Source organism: Lissotriton vulgaris, chromosome 11 (assembly GCF_964263255.1).
Source record: "Lissotriton vulgaris chromosome 11, aLisVul1.2, whole genome shotgun sequence".
Classification (NCBI taxonomy): Eukaryota; Metazoa; Chordata; class Amphibia; order Caudata; family Salamandridae; genus Lissotriton; species Lissotriton vulgaris.
The window spans coordinates 154,881,550-154,909,171 of record NC_141699.1 but is presented as its reverse complement, the minus strand read 5'-3'; the positions used below and the strand labels follow the sequence as shown (position 1 = coordinate 154,909,171).

Genomic DNA, 27,622 nt, shown 5'->3' with positions numbered 1-27,622 from the left:
CACAACATCTGGGAGGTGGAGAAGCTACGGCCCTTGCACCTGCAGTATATACTTAGTTGAGCATTTGCCTTTCCATTCTCAAAGTGCACTGTTGCCCCTTGAGCAGGGGCTAATCTGTCACATTAAATCAAGAGAGAGCATCATTTCCAGTTGGCATCAGCCATCAAACACGGGGAAATGCTTGAAAAAAGGATAAGGCCGGATTCATGAAGACTTTGCTATGAGTAGGTATGAAGTATTAGGTCTGATTCATGAAAATGTTGCCACGAGTAGGTCACTGTAGGTGTCAGTTACACTCCGGATTCATGAAGACTTTGCTCCGAGTAAGAGTGAGTTATGGACCCAGCTTCATAAAGACTTTCCCATGAATTAGTATGAGTTACTAGGCCCGATTGATAAGGATTCTGTTATCGGTAGGTATGAGTTATTAGCCCTATTCATACAGACTTTGCTATGAGTAGGTGTGAGTTATTGGGCGAGATTTATAAAGATTTTGCAGTGGTTAGGTATGAGTTAATAGCCCCTATTCATAACTTTTCTATGGGTAGCTGTGAGTTATTGGGCTCGATTCATAAAGACCTTATCAAGAAAAGGCATGAGTTACTCTGGTAGTACTCTGGATAACCTCTGAATTTAGGGAATCAGAAGCTCTTAGCATACATCTTGCGCCTGGTGAGAGGGATGCAGACAGCAAACCATCTTCACATGCAATGCACGTAATATGCCATTGTCAAGCAAAGGTTTTTAAGTGTACATGCCAAGATCCATGACTGCTGCCAAAAGGCAATACAATTCAGTGGCGGCTCCTCCGCTATGGCGGAGGAGCGTCGCCCCACTGCTTTTGAGAAGTGCAAAGTAAAGGAGATATAAAATGATAATAACTTTGAGTTATTATCATTTTATGTTTTATTTGAAGCGGGCGGGGCTGCTCTGCTGTCGGAGCAGGGCAGGGGAGGTGAGGTTTGGCCACTCCTAAGTGCACAATGACTGTTTGGTCGGTGCCTCTCGGGCCACCCAAACCAGCCATACACACTTTCCCCGTTCCCCATGCAGGCTGAATTACAGCCTGCATGGAGAACATGCCCTCTCGAGCACTTGCGCGAACGTTGGATGCGGCAATCTTAGAAGACTTGAAGTTATGGTCTAAAGGCAAGCTTGATGACAGCACTGTTCGCTGCTTCCTACATATTGAAATATAGTAAATGTTGGAAAACTAAGAAGGAGAAGGACTTATGGATTGATCATAGCGCTTTGAAGTTTGGAAGCCCGACTGGGGGCGTTGCGACAGTACTCTCCTATCAGATTGTTCCTATGTCGTGAACATCTTATAGAAGCAAAGAAAGTAAATGTGTGAGATTCTGGAATTGAAGCCTCTGAATTCCGGATTATTTTTCCTCTACAAATGATCTACATGGTTTAACCACCGCAGATGATGATATTAGTGCTCATATTGAGCAGAGGACGGCTTTGTAAACCTGGTATTTATCCTTTAAAGATGTATATCGGTACCTATTAGGAAGGTGCTTATACTCATGACTGGAGTGTATGATTTTATCTTTCCCGGGTGGAGTGGCTTGTTGTCCCCCTTGATCTGGGGCAGTATATCTAGCAGGTCCTGATGAAGGTGGCATTCTATCAGCGTACAGCCACCGAAACGCGTCGACCACGGCCTTTATAACATCCTGCCATTGTGCCGTTTTTGTCTTTGGTCATCCCAGTTACTTTGTCATTCTGTAATTGTATTCCCCAGTTATATTATGAATGTGAATGTGTGTTTGGATATGTGTGAGTCGAGTTTGAATGAGTTGTTGTGATGTTTTCGGTTCACTCTTCCCGGGTTTCTATGATTTGATCATATATATTGTGTTTCTTATTTATGTTGATTTGTGATTCAATTATGTTGAAATTTAATATCTGCTACAATATTTATGGATCTATATAAATTATGAAAAAGTATTTTACAAAATGAAATGAAAATAAAAATGGTATATTTTTCAGTGATGTTGGCAGTATCTTCTTATTGAGTTTATATATTAGCCCTGGCGCTCACATTGGGTTTCTGTGTTTAATTCTTATGTATAAATAATTGTGGTCACGAGGGAGTGTTCTCTTCAGAACATGCCCAGGCCCCCATTCCCTGGTTGAGCGTCAAACCAGGACGCTCAAAGTCAATCACAACGCTGCATTGCAGTTTTGTGATTGGTCAGAGGAGCGTGGGTGCTTACCATTCACAACGCTGCAATGCCTGGCTGTTCTTTGTGGCTTCCTGTTCCTCGAGTCCACACGACAACGAGGGGAGCAGGAGCTGAGACACGGGACCCGGCGGCATAGTAAGTGTAAATATTTATTTTTATTGCGCAACTCCGCCCCTGTGAATCCCCTGCGCTCCCTCCCCCGCAACCCTCACCTGCGAGTCATGCCAGCCGCCACTGCAATACATTCAAGTTATGCTATTTTGAAAGGCGGGATAAAAATAACTTCATTTTCAAGAGTCATGATGGCACAATGCTGGAAGCAGAACGTCCAGAAACTACACTTTCCAGCATTCCTAAGATAGTAATGCGGTAGCTCATGTACCCAGAAACAAACACTTGCTCATTATTTCTAGTTCTACAATGCTAGAAGCTATACAACCGAAACTACATTTCCCAGCATTCTGACAGCCGATCTGAGACTGCAACCAAAAGGACTGGGGATGGGGGTGGCCCTTCCAATCTCTAGGTTCTGAACTTAAGTGATATTCTCATCTTACTCTTTCAGGGTGGGTCTGCCAGGGCCAGACTTTCCTTGCAGAAGGTGTATCAGTTGGGTGTGTAAATGTGAGGATTAATGACCAGTGATGAAGTACTCTGGAGTTGTTTTGTGTTTAAGGTTGATCCCTGCTAAGACAACCTCACTATTCAGCAGTAACTTCTATCCATTTTAGGTCGAAGCCTGCCAGGCAGCACAGCTGTCTGGTTTGCTAAAGACATCTTGAGGGCATTTGGAAAGCTTCCCATGGAATGCACTGAGCCCATAGCTTGCCATTGGCTTTGTAGTTTGTAACTCACATCTTCTAGCTTTTCTATTTGCTGACTCGTTTTTAGGTCTCGCCTGGCCTTAGCAGCGTGCATGTGCTTCTCTCGCCATGCGAGGGCCTTTTGGATTTGATACGAATTCCGGATGTGCACGTGGACGTACAGGACAGAAGATCTGCACGCGGGGACTGGATGCTTTACTCGCGGCGGGAGAAACGGACGCACTATATTTTTCACACTGGCGACAGCCTCATCCCCCTCCTCCTCGCCCCCTCCTCCTCACAAGCTTGCTTCACACATCAAAGAGCCGCCTTCCTGCCAGTTCCCTACTCCTCCAGTATCCCGACAGCGGCGCATGTTTTCTTCTGTTGTTAAGGCTTATGCCCTGTATATGTAATAGATGCTTTAAACTGCTGTCGCCCGATCCCCTGCGCGGACCTGCACACTGTCCCCACAGTAGCCCACAGGTCCAGACCCCCACGCCTCACCCGTCTGCACCACTCAAGACATGGATGGGGGGCACCTCACCAAGTGACATCACCCGATACGTGCTCACATTTCCATCTTGTGGTCGGAAGCGCGGCCGCAGAGCCCCGCCGTCAGACAACTATATTCCCACGGGGGCTCCTACTGGGGCTATTGTTTAGAGACAAAGGTGCCCACGGGAGCTCCTTCTGGGGGTATTGTTGGGAGACAAAGGAGCACCTGTGAACTGTCTGCAGAGAGCCGGGCCAGGAGATACATGCCTGGGGGCATGGGCGTGTCTCAAAGTCGGCAAATCACATCAAAGACATACAATGATGTGTAAAAAACTTCAGACTGCAAAAACAAATCAATAAGGCTTACAACTTTGTCGCGTGAGCACACATTTAAACACAAATCACAAATAAGATCTGCAGGCTGTAACTGGAAACAGGCAGCAAGCAAAAGAACCCTCTTAATGAATGTAAGTGGCTCCTACACCTGGATCCCATAGGGGCTCTCTAAAGGAAACAGCCTGGACTACTGAATTAGGTAGCTCAGTGAGCTAAGTACTCAATGACGAGAACCGCAGGTTACAGATTCAAATCTCCACAAAGTCTGCCTTTTAATCTGTTAAATGTTGTTAAAATGAGTACAAACTTTACTTGAGTTAAAATAACTGCATATAAAAAGTTATGATAAAGGGCTTTATAGACAACGTTAGGAACCATTGAAGCAGCACATTTCTCTACCTGTTCCTTCAGTGCCAAGCTAATTTTCTGGTCTAAATAACTATTTTTGTCGTATCTTACACACTTGGAACTTCTAAACTGACAAAGTAAAGTTTCAGCGATTAGTGCCTGGGTGAACCAGGTCACCTCTACACCGGTTTATGCCCATGGGGGCAGATCAGACTGGCAGTGGTGCGAGCAAGGGGTGTTTGTTTTGTCTCATGGCTTCCAAGGAGGCTCAAATGGACACAAAACAAGCATTGAAAATGCAATAGGTCTCGCCTTTGATTAAGTTAAAGCCATTTGCTTTAATAATGGTATTGTATAGCAAAGCAAATTACTTTAACTTAGTTAAAGGTGAGACCTATTGAATTTTTAATGCTTGTTTTTGTATTTGTTCACTCCAGTGTGAGTTCGTCCCTCCCAAGGAGCAAAGCCTTTTCACAGCTGCTCCCCTTGTATTCTTCCATGATTGGGCCTTTCTGTAAATAGGCCTGTAAACCGTGTTCTTATCTTGTCACATTTTCTGTGCATTTTTAGACAGAGGTCAAAAGTCAGGGTCTGTCTTCCATGGAGCTTGGTGTTTACTTTTCTTTCTCTGACTTCAAAGTGAGAGGATTTATGTGACAGTCTTGCTGGATAATGGGTGCAAGTAAGGGCCTTTTCTAGCACACAACAGCATGTAAAGGAACTATGCAAGTATTTCGGAAAATACAATTAGGAACGCACAAATGAAGCAGATATTTTGTTAATTCTGAAGTGTGTTAAAGTACACTGCGATATATGGAAATTCACTGGATCAGTATAGCTGATGTTTAAATGACATGGGAAGAACCATTGTTTGAGAATACTGGATCCCACACGACATGTATTTGACGAATGTATAAGTTATGATGTGATGCAATGTTACCAATAAAAAGCAAGTTACAAAAGAAAATTCTGAAGTGTGTTAGAAACAAATACTTTAATGTGATTAAAACAAATCAATACAAGAGGTGATGCTATATTATTATACATTATAAATTGTGCAATGTATAATTTTATTAGTAAAACTGTATGTCTGTGCAAATGTAATCATCATTTCAATTAAAAATATGTTGTCTGTAATGGCAGCGTGCTACCACACCATGCATTCTCGACTCTACGCCACTCCACTCCAATCACTCTACTCTGAACTGCTCCACTTTCCACCAGTCCACGCCACTGTACTCTGGGCCACTGCACTATACTCCAGTCTGCACGACTCCACTCAATGCCACTTCACTCTCCACCTCTCTACTTTTCTCTGCACCCCTCTACTCTATGCCAACACACTCCTCTACTCAGCACCACTCTACTCTATTCCGTTCAGGTCTAGTCCATTCCATGTTACTCTGCACATCCCCACTCTACATCACTCCACTATAAACCACTCTGCAACCTGCACTCTACACTGCTGCACTCTATGTCAATACACTCTATGCCAATGTACTCTACTCTGTACCACTTCACGCTATACCACTGCACTCTACGCCACTCTTTTCAACGTCACTCTACTCCACTCTGCGCCTCTCCACTCTATGTCACCGCACTCTACGCCACTCTACTCTAAACAACTGCATTCCACACCACTGCACTTTAAACCACTGCACTCTATGCCACTGCACTCTACTGTGCACCACTGTACTCTACTCCACTCTACACCACTTGTACGACACTGTACTCTGCAAAACTGCACTCTCTGCCACTCTATTCTAACTACTACACTCTATACCACCGCACTCTACGCCACTCTACTCTAAACAACTGCATTCCACATCACTGCACTTTAAACCACTGCACTCTGCTGTGCACCACTATATTGTACGCCATGCTTTATATGCCACTTTACTTTACGCCACTCTACACCACTGTACTATGTGAGACTGTACTCTGCAAAATTGTACTCTCTGCCAATAAACTCTCCGCCACTCTATTCTGCACTACTGCACTATACGCCAATGCAATCTACGCCGCTCTACTCTGTATCACTGCACTCTATTCTACTGCACTCTACACCACTGAATTCTCTGCCACTCTACTCTACTCTCGCTGAAATCTATGCCAATGTACTGTACGCTGCTGCTCTCTGTGCCATTCTACTCTGCAACACTGCTCTCTGCGCCACTGAACCTACGGCAATTAACTTTGCACTACTGCATTCTATGCCAATGCACTCTGCGGCGCTGCACTCATTGCCAATGTACACGGCATCATTCCACTTTACACCACTGCACTCTACAACACTCCACTCTACGGCATTGTATTCTATTCTACACCACTCTACTCTACACCACTCTACATCACTGCACTCTATGCCACTCTACTCTACTCTGCACCACTGCACGCTATGCCACTCCACTCTATTCTGCACCACTGCACGCTATGCCACTCCACTCTACACCACTACACTCTACTTTGCAACACTCTAATCTACGCCAGTTCATTCTTCATTATACGCCACTGAATTCTATGCTGCTGCACTCTACGCCACTACACCACTATACTTTGCAACACTCTGATGCCAATGTACTCTACACCAGACCACTCTATACCACTCCACTGTACATGTAAATGTAAATGTCATGGTACTTATAGAGCGCACTGCCTCCAGACGGTCACCTTGCGGTGTTGCCTATTCGGCTTCCTGGTGCTGATACTCATACCGCTGTGGAACCCCTCCTGGCTTTCCCTGTGAAGTGTCCACTCCTGGGCACTCCCTGGGTGAAGCCAGGCATCCTTAGCGCTGTTGGGGCCGGTGTGGAGGCTAAGCAAGCTATTGCCCAGAGTTGCAGCGTGGGGCCCGTGATTAGAATAGGCACCGAGGCGAGGATTAACAGGTGTGAGGAAATTGAGCCCGAGACCCCGCCGAGGCGGGAATTGGACCCTGGTCCCTGGCCAGAACTCTGCATCAGGGTCTGCCGCTTTAACCATTGAGCCACACTCCTCTACACGCCGCTCTATTCCACTCCACGCCACTCCACTCTTGCTTCAAAAGTCAATAAAAAGACAAATAAATGTATGCAGCCTTATTTTTTTTTCTATTGATTGACTTTTGAAGCAATCCCAGCACCCTCGCTTTAGCTTAAGATGTTTAAAGCCAAAGCGTGGCATTCCGCAGTTGTACCAAAAGTAAAGAAATTGGAAAAAAGCGTGCAGACGAGTTCGGCGAGCCGCAAATTAGAAAATAAAGGCACAGCTGCCATGAATGCAGCTGCGGTGTACCGCGCTGGTTAAACAAAAAGAAAAAACGGGGGACAGCATGTCCTGCCTCCAAAAAAGTGCTTTGAGAAAATAGTGCTCACAGGCTGTAATTAAAACATGTAGAGTAACAACACATGTAACAGGGGCAGTCATCATGGGATGTTATTACAGGGGAAAGGGAGGTACTAAGAAGGAACTACTAAGCCTATTGAGGTATCTAAAGCCACCATTTGCAAAGGACAGTAACAGGAGACAATTGAAAAGATGGGTGGAAAATGGGTAGAGCTTAAAGTCCATACCTGACTACAGCATGTCTCCAAGAGACAGCGCAAGCGCTGCCTAGGTGAGACCAAAAAAACGGCACACTGTAAGGTTTCATACAGAAGCGCCTTCCCTCAAGTTATACAGATATCACAGATGCCCATAATGTTACCTATCTTACCGACTCAGGCATGAGGCTTTTTAGCAAAAGAAAATTGATGAACTAGAGCCTCGGAGCTGTCCATCGAGTTACAAAGATTGCACAGGTTCGGACATCCAACCCCAAAGCTATCCCATGTTACCCAAATATCTCGGGCTCTGGACGGCAAGGAAAGGTCTCATACAAACAAAATGTCCATTGGGTTACACACGCTTAGGCTTCAGCCAGTTAAGCTGCTCCCTAGGTTACAACCAGCTCGCACGCTCTGGCTTATGACAACAGTGCTGTCACTCAGGTTACTGAAATATTATATGCTCAATCATCTCACAGCAAAGCTAATCCTCAGGGATCACAGACTGTACAAGCTAAAGTCTCTGACTGTAGAGCTACCCCTCAGGGATGATCACAGACTGTACAGACTCAGGCCTCTGACTCTAGAGCTACCCCTCAGGGATCACAGACCGTACAAGCGCCAGTCTCTGACTGTAGAGCTACCCCTGAGGGATGATCACAGACTGAACAAGCTCCGGCTTCTGACCTCAGGGAGTGGCGTAGCAAGAAGGGAGGCCTCTTCTAGGTTCCGGCATCTGACAACAAAGCTGTCAAGTGGTAATACAGATCTCACAGGCCCAGGCATGTGACAGCAGTGCTAGCCCTCGGTGTAAAGAGTTTGGCATGCACAGGGTTGCAACAAATCATGTGAGAAGGCAACTAATCCACTTTCAAAACTCCCATAGGAATAAATGCAAAAGAAAATAAACCTGTGACAATTTTGGTTCAAGAAGTGAGGCTTTGCATTATCACGCTAGGGCAAAAGTCGACTTTTTAACGAACAGCTATATATTTGTAATTTCATATAGAATGGACGCCTATGCGAGCTTCTCACAAACATGCACACACCACAGACAGCAGCAGGCGGCTGGTCACTTTGAACGGGAGGGGGGAGGGCTAAAGGCTGGAGCCCTAGGCCACCCCCTCATTTGCACGTGCCCTAAGGAATCCCTGAGGGTAGGCTGAAGACCCTGGAATTAATGCGCTCTGCGCTTTCTCGTCTTCACTGCTGGGAAACGAGGTACCTGGGAGGTGAAGGTGTAAATCCCCCCAGAGACACCTGCTTATAACTTGCTGTGTTAAGACTACTGTGACCGGTACCCACCACCTTAAGCACAACAGTATCTGCCAAAACCTGAGCACAGAGGTGATGCACCTGCAGGAAACGCCAGCTGACCAGTTACTCATGTTTTTAACTAGATCCAGTTGTGGCATGTGCGTTTCTGCACAATGAACTATAAATGACCTTTAAAAGACATACAGTGGTATTTCTACTGGTTAAGTGGTTTCACCAACAAGTACCAAACAGAAAGCAGACAATTCCAAAATACAAATTACATTTTCAGCAAACCAGTTCATTAGATTTTCGAAAACAATATGCAGAAGCTGGACCATTTGAAACTGGTAATATTATTTGTATCTACCAGGTTGACAAGCAAGAGGGAAGACAAGGTGGCCACATCGCCATTACAACCAGGGCAGGAAAACGCAGCAATGGGAGGTAGGTTCTGCTTTTGAATGGCTAAAGTGTGGCGTGTTCTTGTTTTATTCAGAGGAGAGAAGCAGCCATTTCAATAAATCAGAGAGAGATACTCATGAAGAAGTTAAATTGGCTCGATCCATTGACTTCATGGCACTTCTGAGCAGTGTTTGATTTTCTTGAAATTACATAAACGGTTCTATATTAAAGACATCCATTTTCTTGCCTTATTTATAAATGTATCAGTTGGCAGCAGCCCCTTTTCAGCACAGCCTTCCTTTCATTCTCTTTATTTTTCTTAAACTTCTCCACTGGTTTCAGTATTTATTTCTACTCATGAAGCACTTTATCCGAGTTTACGAGTGTCGTAGCACTGTACATTGTGAGACAGAGTAATTCTTGGAAGTCCGTAACACAGTAGTTGGGGAGGGAAGATGAGTGTGTGTAAGAATATTGCTAACTATGAATCAGTTAACCATAACTTGTAATGTATTAAGGCATTTATATAGTGTTTACTATGCCTAGATGAGGCGATGAAGTGCTTATCTATACAGGCAGCATTGGAAGTGTCAAGAGCGGCAGCCTCTTCCCCCTAAGTATGGCTGAGAAGCGTTGTCCCCTAATGCCAGTTCAGCACAAGTGTCAAATAAAACGTGAATTAAATGCCGTTTTATTTTTCACTGCTCCCAGCCCCAGCAGGGTTTGAAAAGGGGCAGGCATTGCTGCTGATTGGCAGCAGGGGAGTGGTGCACACTACACCAGTTTACACTGCGCAGGTCACTTTGGCCGGCTGTCTAGCGACGGCCAGCCTGACACGTGCAGTGTAAACCTCTCCACCCAGCTGTATGAAACAGCAGGCACAGGCATCGTGTGCCTGCTGGAGCATCGAGGCAGCCCGCTCAAGCCAATCCTGGCGCTATTCTCATGCACCTCATCCGCAGCATGACAACAGCATTAGGATTTGCAGAAGGGGGTTGCCTGAGGCTCCATGAGGTGCGGTAGACTGAAGGTGTCCAAGAAAAAAATCTAGTATTTGTAAAGCACAAACAATTACCCGAAAGCGTCAAGGTGCTGGGGGCCGTCAGGAAGATTAAGGAAGCTATTGCTCAGAGTCACATGCTGCTAGGCTGACCTGCTGCTGGCGCCGCGGGTTGAACCGTGAGCCCCGGTGTTCGGGCGTCAGTCGCCCTGGCCGCTGTGCCACACCTCTTCTCTAAGGCATCCAAGAAGAAAAAGAAAACACAGTGGAGAGCGAAATCCGGGTCAGCATATATATTTTTTTATTATTATCTATTTGGCCCCCATTGTGTCTGGCTCTCGGTCCCCTCGACGCCCCTCCAGTGTTGAGGGTCACCGCCCACCACTAGATGTCTTTCCTTTAAGCCTATATAGGACGAGTCTCCATGTCCTGCGTGATGGTCACCGAGGCGCAGTTATCGTGTTATGAGATGCAATCCTTGGCAGAGTGAAGGTTGAGGGAGTGTGAGAGATAAAGATGCATTTGTATAGTTTATGGCATGCTGGCAACTCGAATTAGGCATGCATGTCTCTTTTCCTGGTAATTTTTTTGTGTGTTCCCAATCCGATTTCTTCTGCCGGCTGTGGCAGGAGGTTGTGCGCTCTGAGAACTTTTGGAAGTGCAGGAGTAACCGCTGTAGAGAGCCCACTGAACCCTGATCATTGCTGTATTTCACAGAGGGGCATTTTCTTCTTTGCACCAGGGCCCATGACACACTGGCTGAGCCAATGACACACGCCCCACCTGTGTAACTGAGATGACCTGGGCACTGCCTGGTAACTGACAGTGCAGGACTCAGTCTGACAGCCAGGTAAAACAAGCTGTGAGTCGGCGATGGGAGAAAGCTAAAGGCTGCTGCAGCCGCACCCTGGCACCTGGCCTCGGTGTGGAGTCACCTCAAGGCAGACACCGCATCCTCAGACACACATTTGTGAGGGTCCCACGGGCACCCCAAGACTGGAGGCACAGCCAGCCCCAAAGTCCAGGCTCACCGTTTGGTGCGAAGTCCAACCACCACTGAACCTGAGGAGCTAGACACAGGTAACAGGACAGACTCCCACTGACACTAAACCTTAGGAGCTAGACACAGACAGCAGGACAGACTCCAACTGACACTGAACCTGAGGAACTATACACAGGTAGAAGGACAGACTCCTACCAACACTGAACCTGACACTGGTAGCAGGACAGACTCCCACTGACACTGAACCTTAGGACCCAGACACAGGTAGCAGGACAGACTCCAGCAGCAGACACGGAACTTGAGGTTCTAGACACAGGCAGCAGGACAGACTCCTACCAACACTGAACCTGAAGAGCACTGGAGGAAGTAAAGACCCAACTACCATTAAATCGGAGAGTTTCAGAGAAATATCTCCACCCTTTGTCTCCACTATAGTTAACTAGAAAACAAATGCTTCAATAATCAACCTTACTTCACAACTTCCTAAAAATACTAGGGACACACAGTAAGAAGTTTGGAAACAAATGAACCAAACCAAACAAAACATCTCAGACAATAGTGGATTTGTCATTGCCAGAAATCCTACAAATGCACCAACTTGTAATAATAAGCCCTGCCATCATCAATATCTGTGGATCGACATTAATGTCCAATGCCGTCAACACATCTTAAATCACACCCCCCAACTGGAGAACCGGTCCTTAAAGGGGCACCCAGTGAACAATGTCACAGCAAATCTCAAAACCAAAGCAGGCGTCATCAAGCGATGCAACATTTGAGAAGACCAATTATTGGTGATTCTTGTAGAAGTAGGGATGAGCTGCATGTCAAAGGGCAGAAATTGCACCTCCACGGGTAGGAGTACCTCTTCTGCTGTGGGTAGATGAAGGAACCCCCTCAGTTCTCATCGCTCTGCATTTCTCCATGACCGCCAACGCTCTTGGCCACCAGATTCTTCACTGGTTGCGGTAAGAGGGTGCATCATGGTGTTGGACTCAGATGACCACTGGTTGGCCTCCTTCCTGGCAGGTCTGTGTCACCAGATGAGCTACCACCGTCTAAGACTCCATGTGACCGTGGTGGGGGTCTTCGGGGTGGGATTTGTCCCTTGTCTCTTCTTTTTACCATTGATGTGCCATTCTCCCAGGATGGACTTTACGCATCAACCTATTGCTGGACTCCATTGCTACAGAGATGTTACGCAGCTCTGCTTCCCGCCCACCGGTGACGACCCCTACACCTCCAGCCTCAGTCACACCGTTGACGCCGCTCAATGATGGAGGCACCACAGGCCAATGAGCTCGTAGACTGCGCTGCTCGTCAGCTTTAGACAGTGTCAGGAAGCTCTCACACCTCCCACCAGAGCAAGAAAATACACAAGTCCTCATCACCTGAGAACATAACAAGTCAAAATCTGGAACGGCTCCGCGGACCCCTTGTACGGGTGGGGAGGGGGTAAGAAATTAAAGTTTGCTCTCAAGGCTGTTGGTGCCATCACCCCCCTGAAATATGAGCCACAGAAGAGCGCCCCCCACACCCTCCTCCACCCAACGCAGCCGTGCATCTGATAATTGGACACACACTGTTTCTAAATCAGCAAATCTTTCTGACTTCCAGAGAACGAGATGAGAGACAGGCAGCCCCCACCACGCCATCACCTTCTGCAAGGAATCGGCGTCAGCACGCAACGCCAAACAGATGCTAGTACTTTGGTGTCATTCAATGCCCATCTTGCCTCAACCCCCACCCACACACAACGCCCCACAACAGGCCTCTTAGGCACAAAAGATGTATAACCCTATACAGGTCTGTAAGCATGAACACACCTCTGATGTGTGTCCCCCACACACACATAACGCCCCAATAACCGGCCTCTGTCACAAGAGATTTACAAACCTAAACACCTCCGTTAAAAATAAAGACAACTCTGATTTGTGCAGGGGCTCAAGTGAATTACACAATGAAGATACATGCATGTGTCAGGGCAGGCCACAGTACAGGTATGTGCAGATGTATCATATGTGTCAGTCATATCACAATAAAAGTACGTGCAGGTTCAAGTGCAGACACACAGTGCAGATAATGGCAGGTACCAGCACAAGCACACAACACACGTGGGTGAAGGTACCAGAGCAGATACACAGTACACACATGGGCAGTTGTCAGCGCAGATATACAGTACATATTCCATTATATAATACGCAAATGTGCAGGTGGCAGTTCATTTATAACAATATAAATATGTGCAGGTGCCAGTCCATTAGCACAATATAAATATGTGCAGGTCATAGTGCCTTATAACAATATAAATATGTGCAGGTGCCAGTCCATTAGCACAATATAAATATGTGCAGGTGACAGTGCCTTATAACAATATAAATAAGTGCAGGTGACAGTCCATCATCACAATATAAGTATGTGCAGGTGCCAGTCCATTATCACAATATAAGTATGAGCAGGTGCCAGTCCATTATCACAATATAAGTATGAGCAGGTGCCAGTCCATTATCACAATATAAGTATGAGCAGGTGCCAGTCCATTATCACAATATAAGTATGAGCAGGTGCCAGTCCATTATCACAATATAAATATGTGCAGGTCATAGTGCCTTATAACAATATAAGTATGTGCAGGTGCCAGTCCATCATCACAATATAAATACGTGCAGGTGACAGTCCATCATCACAATATAAATATGTGCAGGTGACAGTGCCTTATAACAATATAAGTATGTGCAGGTCACAGTCCATCATCACAATATAAATATGTGCAGGTGACAGTGCCTTATAACAATATAAATATGTGCAGGTGCCAGTCCATCATCACAATATAAATATGTGCAGGTGACAGTGCCTTATAACAATATAAATATGTGCAGGTGCCAGTCCATTATCACAATATCAATATGTGCAGGTGACAGTGCCTTATAACAATATAAATATGTGCAGGTGCCAGTCCATTATCACAATATAAATATGTGCAGGTGCCAGTCCATCATCACAATATAAATATTGTGCAGATGCCAGTCCATTATCACAATATAAATATGTGCAGGTGCAGTCCATCATCACAATATAAATGTGTGCAGGTGACAGTGCCTTATCACAATATAAATATGTGCAGGTGACAGGGCCTTATCACAATATAAATATGTGCAGGTGACAGTGCCTTATCACAATATAAATATTTTGCAGGTGCCAGTCCATTATCACAATATAAATATGTGCAGGTGCCAGTCCATTATCACAATTTAAATATGTGCAGTTGCCGGTCCATTATCACAATATAAATATGTGCAGTTGCCAGTCCATTATCACAACATAAACATGTGCAGGTGACAGTGGCTTATCACAATATTTATATGAGCAGGTGACAGTCCATTATCACAATATAAATATGTGCAGTCGCCAGTCCATTATCACAACATAAACATGTGCAGGTGGCAGTGGCTTATCACATTATTTATATGAGCAGGTGACAGTCCATTATCACAATATAAATATGTGCAGGTGACAGCGCCTTATCACAATATAAATATGTGCAGGTGACAGTGCCTTGTCACAATGTGAATATGTGCAGGTGACAGCGCCTTATCACAATATAAATATGTGCAGGTGCCAGTGCCTTATCATAATATATATATGTGCAGGTGATAGTCCATTATCACAATATAAATATGTGCAGGTGACAGTGGCTTATCACAATATAAATATGTGCAGGTGCCAGTCCATCATCACAACATAAATATGTGCAGGTGACAGTGCCTTATAACATAATAAATATGTGCATGTGACAGTGCCTTATAACATAATAAATATGTGCATGTGACAGTGCCTTATTACAATATACATATGTGCAGATGACAGTGGCTTATCCCAATATTTATACGTGCAGGTGATAGTCCATTATTACAATAATAATATGTGCAGATGACAGTGCCTTGTCACAATATAAATATGTGCAGATGACAGTGCCTTGTCACAATATAAATATATGCAGGTGACAGTGGCTTATCACAACATAAATATGTGCAGATGACAGGGGCTTATCACAATGTTTATATGTGCAGGTGATAGTCTATTATCACAATAATAATATGTGCAGGTGACAGTGCCTTGTCACAATATAAATATGCGCAGATGAAGTGCCTTATCACAATATAAATATATGCAGGTGACAGTGGCTTATAACAATATAGATATGTGCAGGTGCCAGTCCATTATCACAAAACAAATATGTGCAGGTGACAGTCCATCATCACAATATGAATATGTGCAGGTGACAGTGCCTTGTCACAATATAAATATGCGCAGATGAAGTGCCTTATCACAATATAAATATGTGCAGGTGCCAGTCCATTATAACAACAGTCCATTATCACAGTATAAATATGTGCAGGTGACAGTGCCTTATAACAATATAAATATGTGCAGGTACCAGTCCATTATCACAATATAATCATGTGCAGGTACCAGTCCATTATCACAATATAAATATGTCCAGGTGTCAGTCCATTATCACAAAAAAAATATGTGCAGGTGACAGTGCCTTGTCACAATATAAATATGTGCAGGTGACAGTGCCTTATAACATAATAAATATGTGCAGGTGACAGTGCCTTATAACATAATAAATATGTGCAGGTGACAGTCCATCATCACAATATGAATATGTGCAGGTGTCAGTCCATTATCACAAAAAATATGTGCAGGTCACAGTCCATTATCACAATATAAATATGTGCAGGTGACAGTGCCTTGTCACAATATAAATCTGTGCAGGGGACAGTGCCTTATAACATAATAAATATGTGCAGGTGGCAGTCCATCATCACAATATAAATATGTGCAGGTGCCAGTGCCTTATCATAATATAAATATATCCAGGTGTCAGTGCCTTATCACAATATAAATATGTGCAGGTGACAGTGCCTTGTTACAATATAAATATGTGCAGGTGACAGTGCCTTGTCACAATAGGTGACAGTGCCTTATCACAATATAAATATGTGCAGGTGACAGTGCCTTGTCACAATATGAATATGTGCAGGTGACAGTGCCTTGTCACAATATAAATATGTGCAGGTGACAGTGCCTTGTCACAATAGGTGACAGTGCCTTATCACAATATAAATATGTGCAGGTGACAGTGCCTTGTCACAATATGAATATGTGCAGGTGACAGTGCCTTGTCACAATATAAATATGTGCAGGTGACAGTGCCTTATCACAATATGAATATGTGCAGGTGACAGTGCCTTGTCACAATATGAATATGTGCAGGTGACAGTGCCTTGTCACAATATAAATATGTGCAGGTGACAGTGCCTTGTCACAATATAAATATGTGCAGGTGACAGTGCCTTATCACGATATAAATATGTGCAGGTGACAGTGCCTTGTCACAATATGAATATGTGCAGGTGACAGTGCCTTGTCACAATATAAATATGTGCAGGTGACAGTGCCTTATCACAATATGAAAATGTGCAGGTGACAGTGCCTTATCACAATACAAATATGTGCAGGTGACAGTGCCTTATCACGATATAAATATGTGCAGGTGACAGTGCCTTGTCACAATATAAATATGTGCAGGTGACAGTGCCTTATCACGATATAAATATGTGCAGGTGACAGTGCCTTGTCACAATATGAATATGTGCAGGTGACAGTGCCTTGTCACAATATGAATATGTGCAGGTGACAGTGCCTTGTCACAATACAAATATGTGCAGGTGCCAGTCCATTGTCACAATATAAATATTTTGCAGGTGCCAGTCCATTATCACAATATAAGTATGTGCAGGTGCCAGTCCATTATAACAACAGTCCATAATCACAGTATAAATATGTGCAGGTGACAGTGCCTTATAACATAATAAATATGTGCAGGTGACAGTCCATCGTCACAATATGAATATGTGCAGGTGACAGTGCCTTGTCACAATATGAATATGTGCAGGTGACAGTGCCTTGTCACAATATAAATATGTGCAGGTGACAGTCCATCATCACAATATTAATATGTGCAGGTGACAGTGCCTTGTCACAATGTGAATATGTGCAGGTGACAGTCCGTCGTCACAATATAATAAGGGCCCAGGGCAGATACACAATACACATAGTGCATGTGCCAGTGCAAACAATCAGCAGAGATGTGTGCAGGTGCCTGTGCAGACACACAGTAGGGATGTGGGCGGGTGCCTGTGCAGACACACAAAAGAGATATGTGCTGCTGCCAGTGCCAGTACACATAACAGAGGTGTGCACAGGTGCAATGCAGACACACAGCAGAGATGTATGTGGTTACGGGTGGAGATACAGTACAGATACGTGCCTGTGCCAGCGCAGACACAGTAGAGATGTGTGCAGGTGGAGGACACAAGTCGGGGGTACACGCGAGTACACACCCTCTACCCAGCAAGAAGTCTGCCTCACTAAAATATGCTGAACTTGTCCCGGTGTCTGGGGTGTAATATTCAGACACCTGGGCACAGTCCGCAGCGACTGCACGCGGCCAGCTTTGGGTTTCGAGCAGCAGCGTGCTGACAGGCGTTGAGGGGCTTCATATTTCAGAGGCCAGCGGGGGCCTTAAGGGGCATCAGGCCTGCCTTGGTCCCGCTATCCTGACTGGAGCTATCAGAGCCTCACCTAGAGGCAAATGGAAAGGAAGGGAAACGGAGGCACCCAGCTTGTTGTTAGCACTTCACAAATACTTGAGAACATGCTTTTTACCTTGTTCAATCCATGTATTTCAAAGATATGCATACCCCCCCCCCCCCTATGAATGTCAAATGTGTTGGTCTGTTCCAGTCTTTACACAAATAATGTAAATACCACTATTTTGTTTTATTTCTTTTATAGCGCTACCCATCCCAGTGCAGGGTGTCAGAGCGCATTACATCACAAGTACATAACATACATTGAAAACAAATCCTATATATGTGTACATTAATGTACAATATGTGTTACATGAGACAGTGGGGGTTACAAGGTGTAGGAGTCACATATCCTTCATAGCTCAGTGTGCTATATTAGAAGGATTACAATTTATGAACTGGGAGTAACAAAGGGATCTCTGTGTTAAAAGCAGTAACTCACTTACCTAGCTACATAAAATACAATTCTGTCATCTGCACAAGACACATTAACTCTCTATGCTACTTTGATTTAAAACTAGGATGATAGAAAAAACAGCTCACTCCAGCAAACGAGACATCCTCCAATGTTATCTTACCAGTATTATTGTTCCCTGGCAGGAGTGGCCCGCGCAGGTAAGAACGGTGGGGCGGGGAGGGGAAGGTGGGGACTCGACAGACGACATCTGTCGTCGTCGAGCCCCACCCAGCCCCACCGCCGTTACCTGCTGCCCCTGTTCTGTGGGATTTACAGGGCACACAACGATCTCTGCAGCAGGTGCCTAACCCCATAAAATATTTTAAACAAATGTTGCAACCAATTAGGCAGAATAGATTTACTACTACTCTTCGTTGCCAACTTCTTTGTGGCTGGAGATTTTACAAAATAAATATAAAAATTAAGTGGATTGCGTCACTTTTTTGGCATAACCAAGACGCAAAATCTAATTTGTTAAATCTTATAACGCGCTCAAATGAACTCATGATAGACCTGCGAAATGTGTGTGAAGTGTTCAGATGTGATGCCACTTCTTTTGATGTCACTTCCTGTGAGGTCATGGATCGTGATGTCACTTCCTGTGATGCAGTGATGTCACGCTGTGATAGTTAATCGTCCCCACTTCTTTTTTTAGGACTTGTGCCCGGTGCAGGTGTCAGTGCAGACACACAGCAGGGATGTGTATAGGTGCCAGGGCAGAGACACAGTGCAGAGATGTGCAGGTTTGAGTGCAGATACATAATACAAATATGTGCGAGTGCAGTGCGCATACACAGAGCAGAGATGTGCGCAGGTGCCAGTGCAGACACACAAAAGGTATACGTACAGGTGACAGAGCAGACACACAGCAAGGATGTGTATAGGTGACAGCGCAGACACACAGCAGGGATGGGTGCAGGTGACAGCGCAGACACACAGCATGGATGGGTGCAGGTGCCAGTGCAGATACACAATACAAATATATGCAGATCCAGTGCAATAAAGCAACGCTAGTGTGCATTGGTGCCATTGTAGACGTACAAGAAAGGCTTGAGAGATACCCGTGCAGTTACACACAGACGAAAATGTGCAGATCTCATTAACGACACACAATAAAGATGTGTGCAGGTTCCATCACATAATACAGATTTGCGCAGATACCAGAGATACGACATTATTCAGATGTATATAGGTTCCCAGGCGGGTACATGAGACGGCTCTGCAGTCACATGCGCCAAATATCGACATATGTCAGGAAGTATCGCATGAGCATACACGTCTCAATACTCGAATTGCATACAGAGACGCCTCCAATCTGATGTGTGCCACCGCAACAACAAATCTGGTGTGTGCAGAGGTCCCAATGCAACAACACAACACTCATGATTTGTGCAAAGGTGGCAATAATCCAGATGTGTGCGACTGCAATGACATCTTTGCTATGTTCAGAGCTGTCGGTGATCGAAATGTCTACGGATAAGTAGTGCCCAGGTGTGTGATTAGGTCATCGTGCAATACATTCCAGATGTGCATAATCGATCCAGGTGTGCTCACAGGTTCTAGTGCAGTCACCCATTCCTAATCTGTGCAGACAAAACAGGTATGTGCAAATGTGACACTGACCAGGATGTGTACATAGAAGCCAGTGTATAACCCAGGTGTATGCAGGAAGGGGTATACCAGTGAATCTTCCATCCAGATGTGCTCGGTGGCACTCACACGTTCAATAAACGTATTCAGGGGCGTCCTTGTAACGCCGGTCCACATGGGTGTAAAGATTCCAGTGCATTCACAAGTAACCCCGATGTTTCACACTCTGTAGTGCAATCAGCGATCCCAGCATTGTGCAGTGGCCCCACTGCAATGACAATATAGGTGTGTGTACAAATGTGCTAATTGGCGTTTCAATCACATCGTCCTGGTGTGTGCACGGGTGTCCTTGCAATAACAATTCGGATGTGTGCAAAGGTTCCTGTGCAACAGCCACGGAGATATATGCACAGAGCCTGCTCATCCACGTGTGCACAGGAGCTAGTGCACTGGGTCATACGTGTGCAGGAGTGTCAGTGATCCAGGTGTGTGTGCAGAAGTGTCAGTGCAATGACCACCCAGATGTCCCAGTGCGGTAACAATTAGACGAGTGCATAAGTGCAGTGTGCACTCCTGGTGCACAGAGCTACAGCCCTGTTAGGCGCTGGGCGCATAGGAGGCAGGGTGCATAATAAAAGACAGTTACCCTACCTGTCCAATGAACGGCGCGCTACTTGCAGTCCGAGCGGCGGCAGCGCACGGCGGCGCCCCGGGTCCCCTGCAGCCCTCGGTCCCCTGGCGGCGGCGGTCGGTCAGCAGAGCCCTGGGCGGCAGAGGTACATGTCAGCGGCGACAGCCTCATCACTGGCAGCCCTGCCTCGCAGCGCTCCCTCCCCTCAAGCACTGCCTCCCACTCAGAGCCCTGCCCTGAATGGCCCAGATGTGCAGCGCTGTAACGAGCCCCGCCATTGGCTTCTGCCGAGTACTGTTATATTCGAGGTATCACAGGGAGGAGAGATGGAAGAGGAAGGGGCTGGGGACGGAGGAGGGGGGAGGGAGAGAGGAAGGGGGCTGTCAAATATGAGAGAGATCCAAACGAGAAGTAAGTGGAAACAGCAGGACTTTATTTAACGTGTCTTCACAATCGGATGGGAATCGCTCAATGCTAATAATGCTAATAACGGTAAGGAGCGAACAAAGCTCCTCCACCCTTCTAAGCGCTACCGTAATGCACACTGTAAAAGGGGAAGTGGAGCAGGGAGTAAGGCGAAAGGGAATGGAATAATAAAACAACCTGAACATATTCACGACACATTACAATGCTGTACTGTGAAGTGGAAAGACAATGATAACACACCTCCCTTCTGTAAACAAACAAGGTTAGCTGTCATAAAAGGCTTTCCAAGAAGAAGCTCTGGTCGGTGGTTTATTTCTCACACGCTCAGCAATAGAGTCAAATTCCCTTTTTGAGTTGCAGGACTTTTAAACATTGATGTTTCCAAAGCAGGTGAATCAAACATGAAAATAGAAGGTTAGGCAATAACTTTCCTCAAACAGGATCAGTAAATCAATGTTTCTGACAAGCAAGTAACCGAGTCGCACTCAGAATGAACACATCTAAAAACGTGAAGTTGATTCATTAGAACATTTAGGCACACTGTGCCATATTGGGCTGCGGCACTCCCTTTATTATGTTTTACCACATTAATGGGCCTATAAAACTTACTGCCTCCTTTCATTACATTTCCAGGAATGCAGGTTCTAAGTAGATCTCCTCTGTAATTCGTGTCAGAAACTTTATGGTAATAATTACACCGAGTCTTGGATTTGTTCTGATATAGTTGCATCCTACTTTGCATTTTAGAAGGACTATCAAAGAAAGGTTCTGTTAAAGAGAGGAGCAGGGTATTTAGATATAAGCCGCCATGCACACATGGAAGACATTGGTTCTCTTCCTTGCAAGATTGAGAAAAGTGATTTATCTGGGATAGAATTTCAATTGGAGAAATCCTGAATGACCTATGTCTTCTTTTTGCTAGCTTCACAAAAAATAAATTTTCTCATCAATGCAAGGTGTATACTTTCTTTGAGGTACCTATTAAAGTGCTCCACTTGCCAATTACACTGTGGGTCATATAACGTTGTTTAACTGGCTTTAATATTGCCACATAGCCCACCGTAGCTGACTATACCGGCTATTAAAGGCCCGCTCCAGCATTAAAGGCCTGAGCCAAAGGCCCAGCTACAAAGGGCTATAAGGCTATTAGAACATTTTGCAACGAGAGGGAAACATTGGAATGTTGGAGCTCCGGGCTTATACAAGTGTCATGATCGCTCTCGCAGCCACACCGAGAGGAAAAAAGAAAGGTCAAAATGCGCGATCACTCCATCTGCACTACAAGTCCCAGAATGCCAAGCGGACCTGGAGAACAGGAAGGAAGGTCGTATCTATATAGCTCCGCCTCGGGAGAGGCTCGGCGCTTGACAATTGTTTTTTGTGGATTCGAGTAGGGCGGATGGTGTTCCCCGCCGGATTTAGCTCTGAGGAAATCGCCAGCGCCGAGCAAGTGCCTGCGTGGTCAGAGGAGATCGTCAGCGCCGAGCAAGTGCCTGCGTGGTCAGAGGAGATCGTCAGCGCCCAGCAAGTGCCTGCGTGGTCAGAGACTCATCAAGCCAGTTCCTAGTAGGAGCCTGTGTGGTCAGAGAAGTGGAGCAACTTCCAGATAACCGCAAGTATAACTACAGAAGAACGGGATCGTTCTTCCCTTTCAGTTCATAGAGATTGCTATCGTTTAACGGGAGTTCCCAGTTATTCTTTCATTATTCCAAAGAGTCTGGTGCAAAAACTAATTCGAATTGTTCTGTGACACACGCAGTATTCTCAAGCGTTATTGGGAATACAAACGAACGGAGGAAAATACTATTAGCATCAGAAGCCGAAACGCCTTCTAAGGATTACGGCGCTGTGTGTGAAAGTGACTATTAACTTTCACTTCACCTCTCCAGTCCTCTTGAAGAGGAGGAACAGATCGGTTCCATTTAAAGTGAGAGCGAGAGTAACTTTGGTAAGTGTGATTGCTCGAGGCCAGGGAAAAGAAGGGATTATCGGGGAACAAGGCACTTATACCTGTCAATTGTCTTTCCCCGCTGCAGTACATCCTTCCACGGAGGTTTCCCTGGACCCAGACTCAGAGTGCCACATCCTTCACTCCGTTCTTTCCTACGCCTTACCCTTCCGGCTTCTCGCAATACCCATTCAGAAGGTGCTCTCTAAGACACCCCTGGGTGTGGTGTTTAGACAAGTCGAAAGGACATTCATCCCATCGTTCCTGCTGACCGGATTGATCAGGTTAGTGGTGCGCGAAGGTATTGCCGCCGCTTGCAATCGCAACAGATTGTCAAGCCCACGAATACGCTTCAGCCCGGACGATGGAAGTCGATGCTACTCTTGCTTCCCTGCTGGAAAGCTTCTCGGAGCTTCGTCAGGAGGTCCTTACCTCTCGTGCCGAGAATCAGGCCTTATACCAGGAAGTTACGCAGATGCGCAAAGAGATGTCTGACTTATCACTGAAGGAACCAGTGGCGAGACCCATACTTAAACCAGCCACTTTGCCTCCACCTTCAACCTCCCGAACCGGGGGTTACTTCTTGCCGTTATCTACTCCCGCAGCAGCCACGGATGCATTACCAACGGTTCAGGTGATCCAGAACCAGGGGATTCCTTTGGCCCCTCCGGAGAGGTTTTATGGGGATCCTCGTAAGTTCGAAACGTTTCTGAATCAGTGCCGTCTTCATTTCTTGTGTAAACCCGTGGTCTTCCAGGAGGAAACCGTTAAAACGGCATTCATGATGTCCTACATGGGAGGGAATGCATCAAGTTGGACCATTCCCTTGTTAGAACGTAACGACCCGGTCTTACATAACTTTACTGATTTTTGTCTCGAATTGAGAAAGCTATTCGACAGGAAATCCCATATGCTAACCCTTGACAGGGAAATCATGACACTAAGACAGGGGTCTCAAGATTTACTCTCATATATTACTACATTTAATCGCCTGCTAGTGGAAACGGATTGGCCGGTGGAGAAACGGATTTCCCTCTTTTATCAGGGTTTGAGAGGAGAATTAAAAGATGTGTTGGCCCAGGTGGTGCAATTACCAACCACGGTATCAGAATTTATCGATCTCACCGTACAGTTAGACCATCGTTTGCTAGAACGTAAAGGAGAAAGGCCCAGAGGGGAAAATCGTTTCTACTATCCCCCTTCCCGACCCAGATTCGGAGGAGAGGAAAAAACAAAGGTGACCGATGAAACTGAACCCATGCAGATTGGAGGGGTCAGAGGCCCCCTTACTTCCGAAGAAAAGGACAAAAGGCGACGTCTGAAACTTTGCCTTTATTGTGGGAAAGGAGGACATTTTATTAAGGAATGTCGAGCCCGGAATTACGTTCCCGGGCGCTCTACCCTTCCCCGGGTCCAAGCTACTCAGAAGGACGCCGAACCGTCGGAAAACTACCGATCTTAAGTCAGACGGAGGTCTCTGACTTAAGATACCAGCTTCCTATGATCTCCCCCGTATTGGCCAACACCCTTCATCCTGCGGTGGCCCACATGAACGTACGTGTGTCTCTCTGGATTGCCTCTCGCAACAAACTACAAATCGATGCCCTTCTTGATTCTGGGGCCACCGGAAACTATATTGACCAGGACTATGCGTTAAGGATGGGCATTCCTTGCGAGAAGAAACTGCGACCCGAGACAGTAAAGGCAGTCGACGGAACCATCCTGTCATCTGGTCCGGTGGTTTATAACACCCTGTCACTATTGATGGAATTCGGCGAGAACCACCAGGAAAACATCCAATTCGATCTGATAGATGCCCCGCAGTTCCGTCTCATCTTGGGTATGCCGTGGCTTACGCTGCATGATCCCTTCGTTAGTTGGTCATCCCGTACGGTCAGTATGACCTCTCCTTATTGTAGAGAACACTGTAGGAATCATGAGATTCGTCCTTCCCTTCCGGTGCCCTCGCCTGCAGCCTGTTTGGCGAACGCATGTGGCATGGAACTGTTCTGTTGTGCCACAGTGCTTCCCGTTGAATACCAGGAGTTTAAGGCATTGTTTGACAAACAAAAGGCTGCACAGTTACCCCCCCATAGGGTTTATGACTGTCGTGTGGACCTCATACCGGGGGCGGATATCCCTTGCAGCAGGGTTTATGCGTTGACGGAGAAAGAAACCCAATATTTGAAAACATATATTGACGACAACCTTGCTTCCGGGTTTATCAGACACTCCACCTCCCCTGCGTCTTCACCGATGTTTTTCATTGCCAAAAAGGACTGCGACGAGTTAAGACCCTGCATCGACTACCGTGCAATTAACAAGGTCACGATAAAAAACCGCTATCCTCTTCCCCTCATTCCGGTCTTGATGGACCAATTGAAGGGGGCAAAATATTTCACGAAACTCGATCTTCGGGGGGCCTACCACCTTGTTCGTGTGCAAAAGGGAGACGAGTGGAAGACAGCGTTCAGAACCAAATTCGGTTTATTTGAATACAGGGTAATGCCCTTTGGTCTCTGCAACGCCCCTGCTGCCTTCCAATTCTTCATGGACGAGGTGCTCAGGGGGTGCTTGGAAACTTACTGCGTGGTCTACATAGACGATATTCTGATATATTCGACAACAATGACAGAACATATCGTCCATGTGAAGACAGTATTGCGGAAGCTTCAACAAAACTCATTATATGCCAAGTTGGAGAAATGTCTCTTCCATGTACAGGAAGTCGCCTTCTTGGGGTACATCATAGACGCTCAAGGTTTCTGAATGGATACAAGAAAAGTCGAGGTAATCCTGAACTGGAAAACTCCACAGAATGTTAAGGCTGTGCAGAGTTTTCTTGGCTTTGCCAACTATTACAGGCGCTTTATTCAGGACTTTTCGAAAGCCATACATCCCATCACATCCCTCCTGAGAAAGAACGTCCCATTTGTATGGGGAACAGAAGCAGAACAGGCCTTTCAAATTCTCAAAGACAGGTTCACCCAGGCACCTATTCTTAGACATCCAGATCCTCAGTTGCCGTATGTCCTCGAGACTGATGCATCCCAATACGCTCTCGGAGGAATCCTGTCCCAAAGACATCCCAATACGGGCCAGTTGCACCCAGTGGCATACTATTCAAAGAAACTTACACCATGTGAGATAAATTACTCTATCACCGATAAAGAACTCCTCGCTATAAAAAGGGCCTGTGAAGAGTGGCGACATTATCTTCTAGGTGCTTTACACACCGTGGAGATCATCACGGCAACCTTTTGTTCCTCAAAACGGCTAAGGCTCTGACCCCAAGGCAGCTTCGATGGACTTTGTTTTTTTCCGATTATGATTTTGTAATCAAGTATCGACCTGGGTCCCGTAATGGGAAGGCGGACGCCTTATCCCGCCTAGGTGCAGAAGAGACGGTTGAATCAGCGGAACCTCCTTATATCCTTCAAGAAACAGACTGTTCCGAGGTATCGCTTGCCCTGGTATCCTCCGAAGACTTTCTGGATGATTTGAAAGTGGCTATAGCTGATCAGGATATAGTTTCTTGGATTCAGGAAGAGCCGGAACATCGTCATATGGAAAACGACCTGGCATACCATTACCAAGCGTTGTATATCCCCCAGATACAGTTGCAACAACAAGTGTTGAAATGGGCGCATGACTCTGTATTGAGTGGCCACATGGGCATATATAAGACCACCGCAAATGTGGAGCGTTCCTTTTGGTGGAAGGAGGTTCGAACGGACGTAAGGAAATACGTAAAGACCTGTGCGGTTTGTGCCCAGGGCAAATCAGTCCATACGAAACCATCGGGTCTCCTCCATCCATTGCCCATTCCTCCTAAACCTTGGCACACCTTATCCATGGATTTTATAGTGGAGATGCCTCCCTGCGGTAATCAAACTGTGGTTCTGGTAGTGGTAGACCATCTAACAAAAATGGGACACTTCATTGCTTTACCGGGTCTGCCTACGTCAATGGAGTTGGCTAAAGTATTCCTTCAACACATTGTACGGGCGCATGGATTGCCCAGTGTGCTTATAACCGATCGAGGCACGCAATTTACGTCTCACTTTTGGAAAGCTCTCTGTGCCATCTTGCAAATCGACGCCAGGTTATCAACTAGCTATCATCCTCAGACAGATGGTAAAACCGAAAGGCTTAACCAAACACTGGAGCAATACCTCCGCTGCTTTACCATGTAGAATGCCTTGGATTGGACCACACTCTTGTGGATGGCGGAGTTTGCTTATAACAATGCTGTTCATTCCACCTTGGGGTGTTCCCCCTTTTTCTGCCTTTACGGTTTCCATCCGAATATGCTTCCGTTCGACTGGCCTCCTGAATCCTTGGTTCCTTCCATACATGAACATCATGCGCATTTGAGGGCCATCCCTATCGATGCGCGACATTGTTTGGAGACGGCACAAGCGGCACACAAACTGTTTGCAGACCGGAGGCGGTTTGAGGAGCCAGAGTATAAGGTGGGGGACAAGGTGTGGCTTTCCACACGTAATATCCACTTGAAGGGAGTAAATAAACTTAAGCCTA

The 27,622-nt window shown here is 45.9% G+C and overlaps 1 protein-coding gene across 4 annotated transcripts in view; it reads right to left on the bottom strand.

Moving 5' to 3' along the window:
• Nucleotides 1–20,884, bottom strand: part of CAMKK2 (calcium/calmodulin dependent protein kinase kinase 2) — a 360,738-nt gene extending 339,854 nt beyond the window's left edge. For all 4 annotated transcript variants that reach the window (XM_086943001.1, XM_086943002.1, XM_086943004.1 and 1 more), the window contains exon 1: nt 20,727–20,884. The gene's annotated coding sequence lies outside the window, so the exon portion shown is untranslated. The remainder of the gene's footprint in view (nt 1–20,726) is intronic.
• Between the last annotated feature and the right edge of the window lie 6,738 nt (nt 20,885–27,622).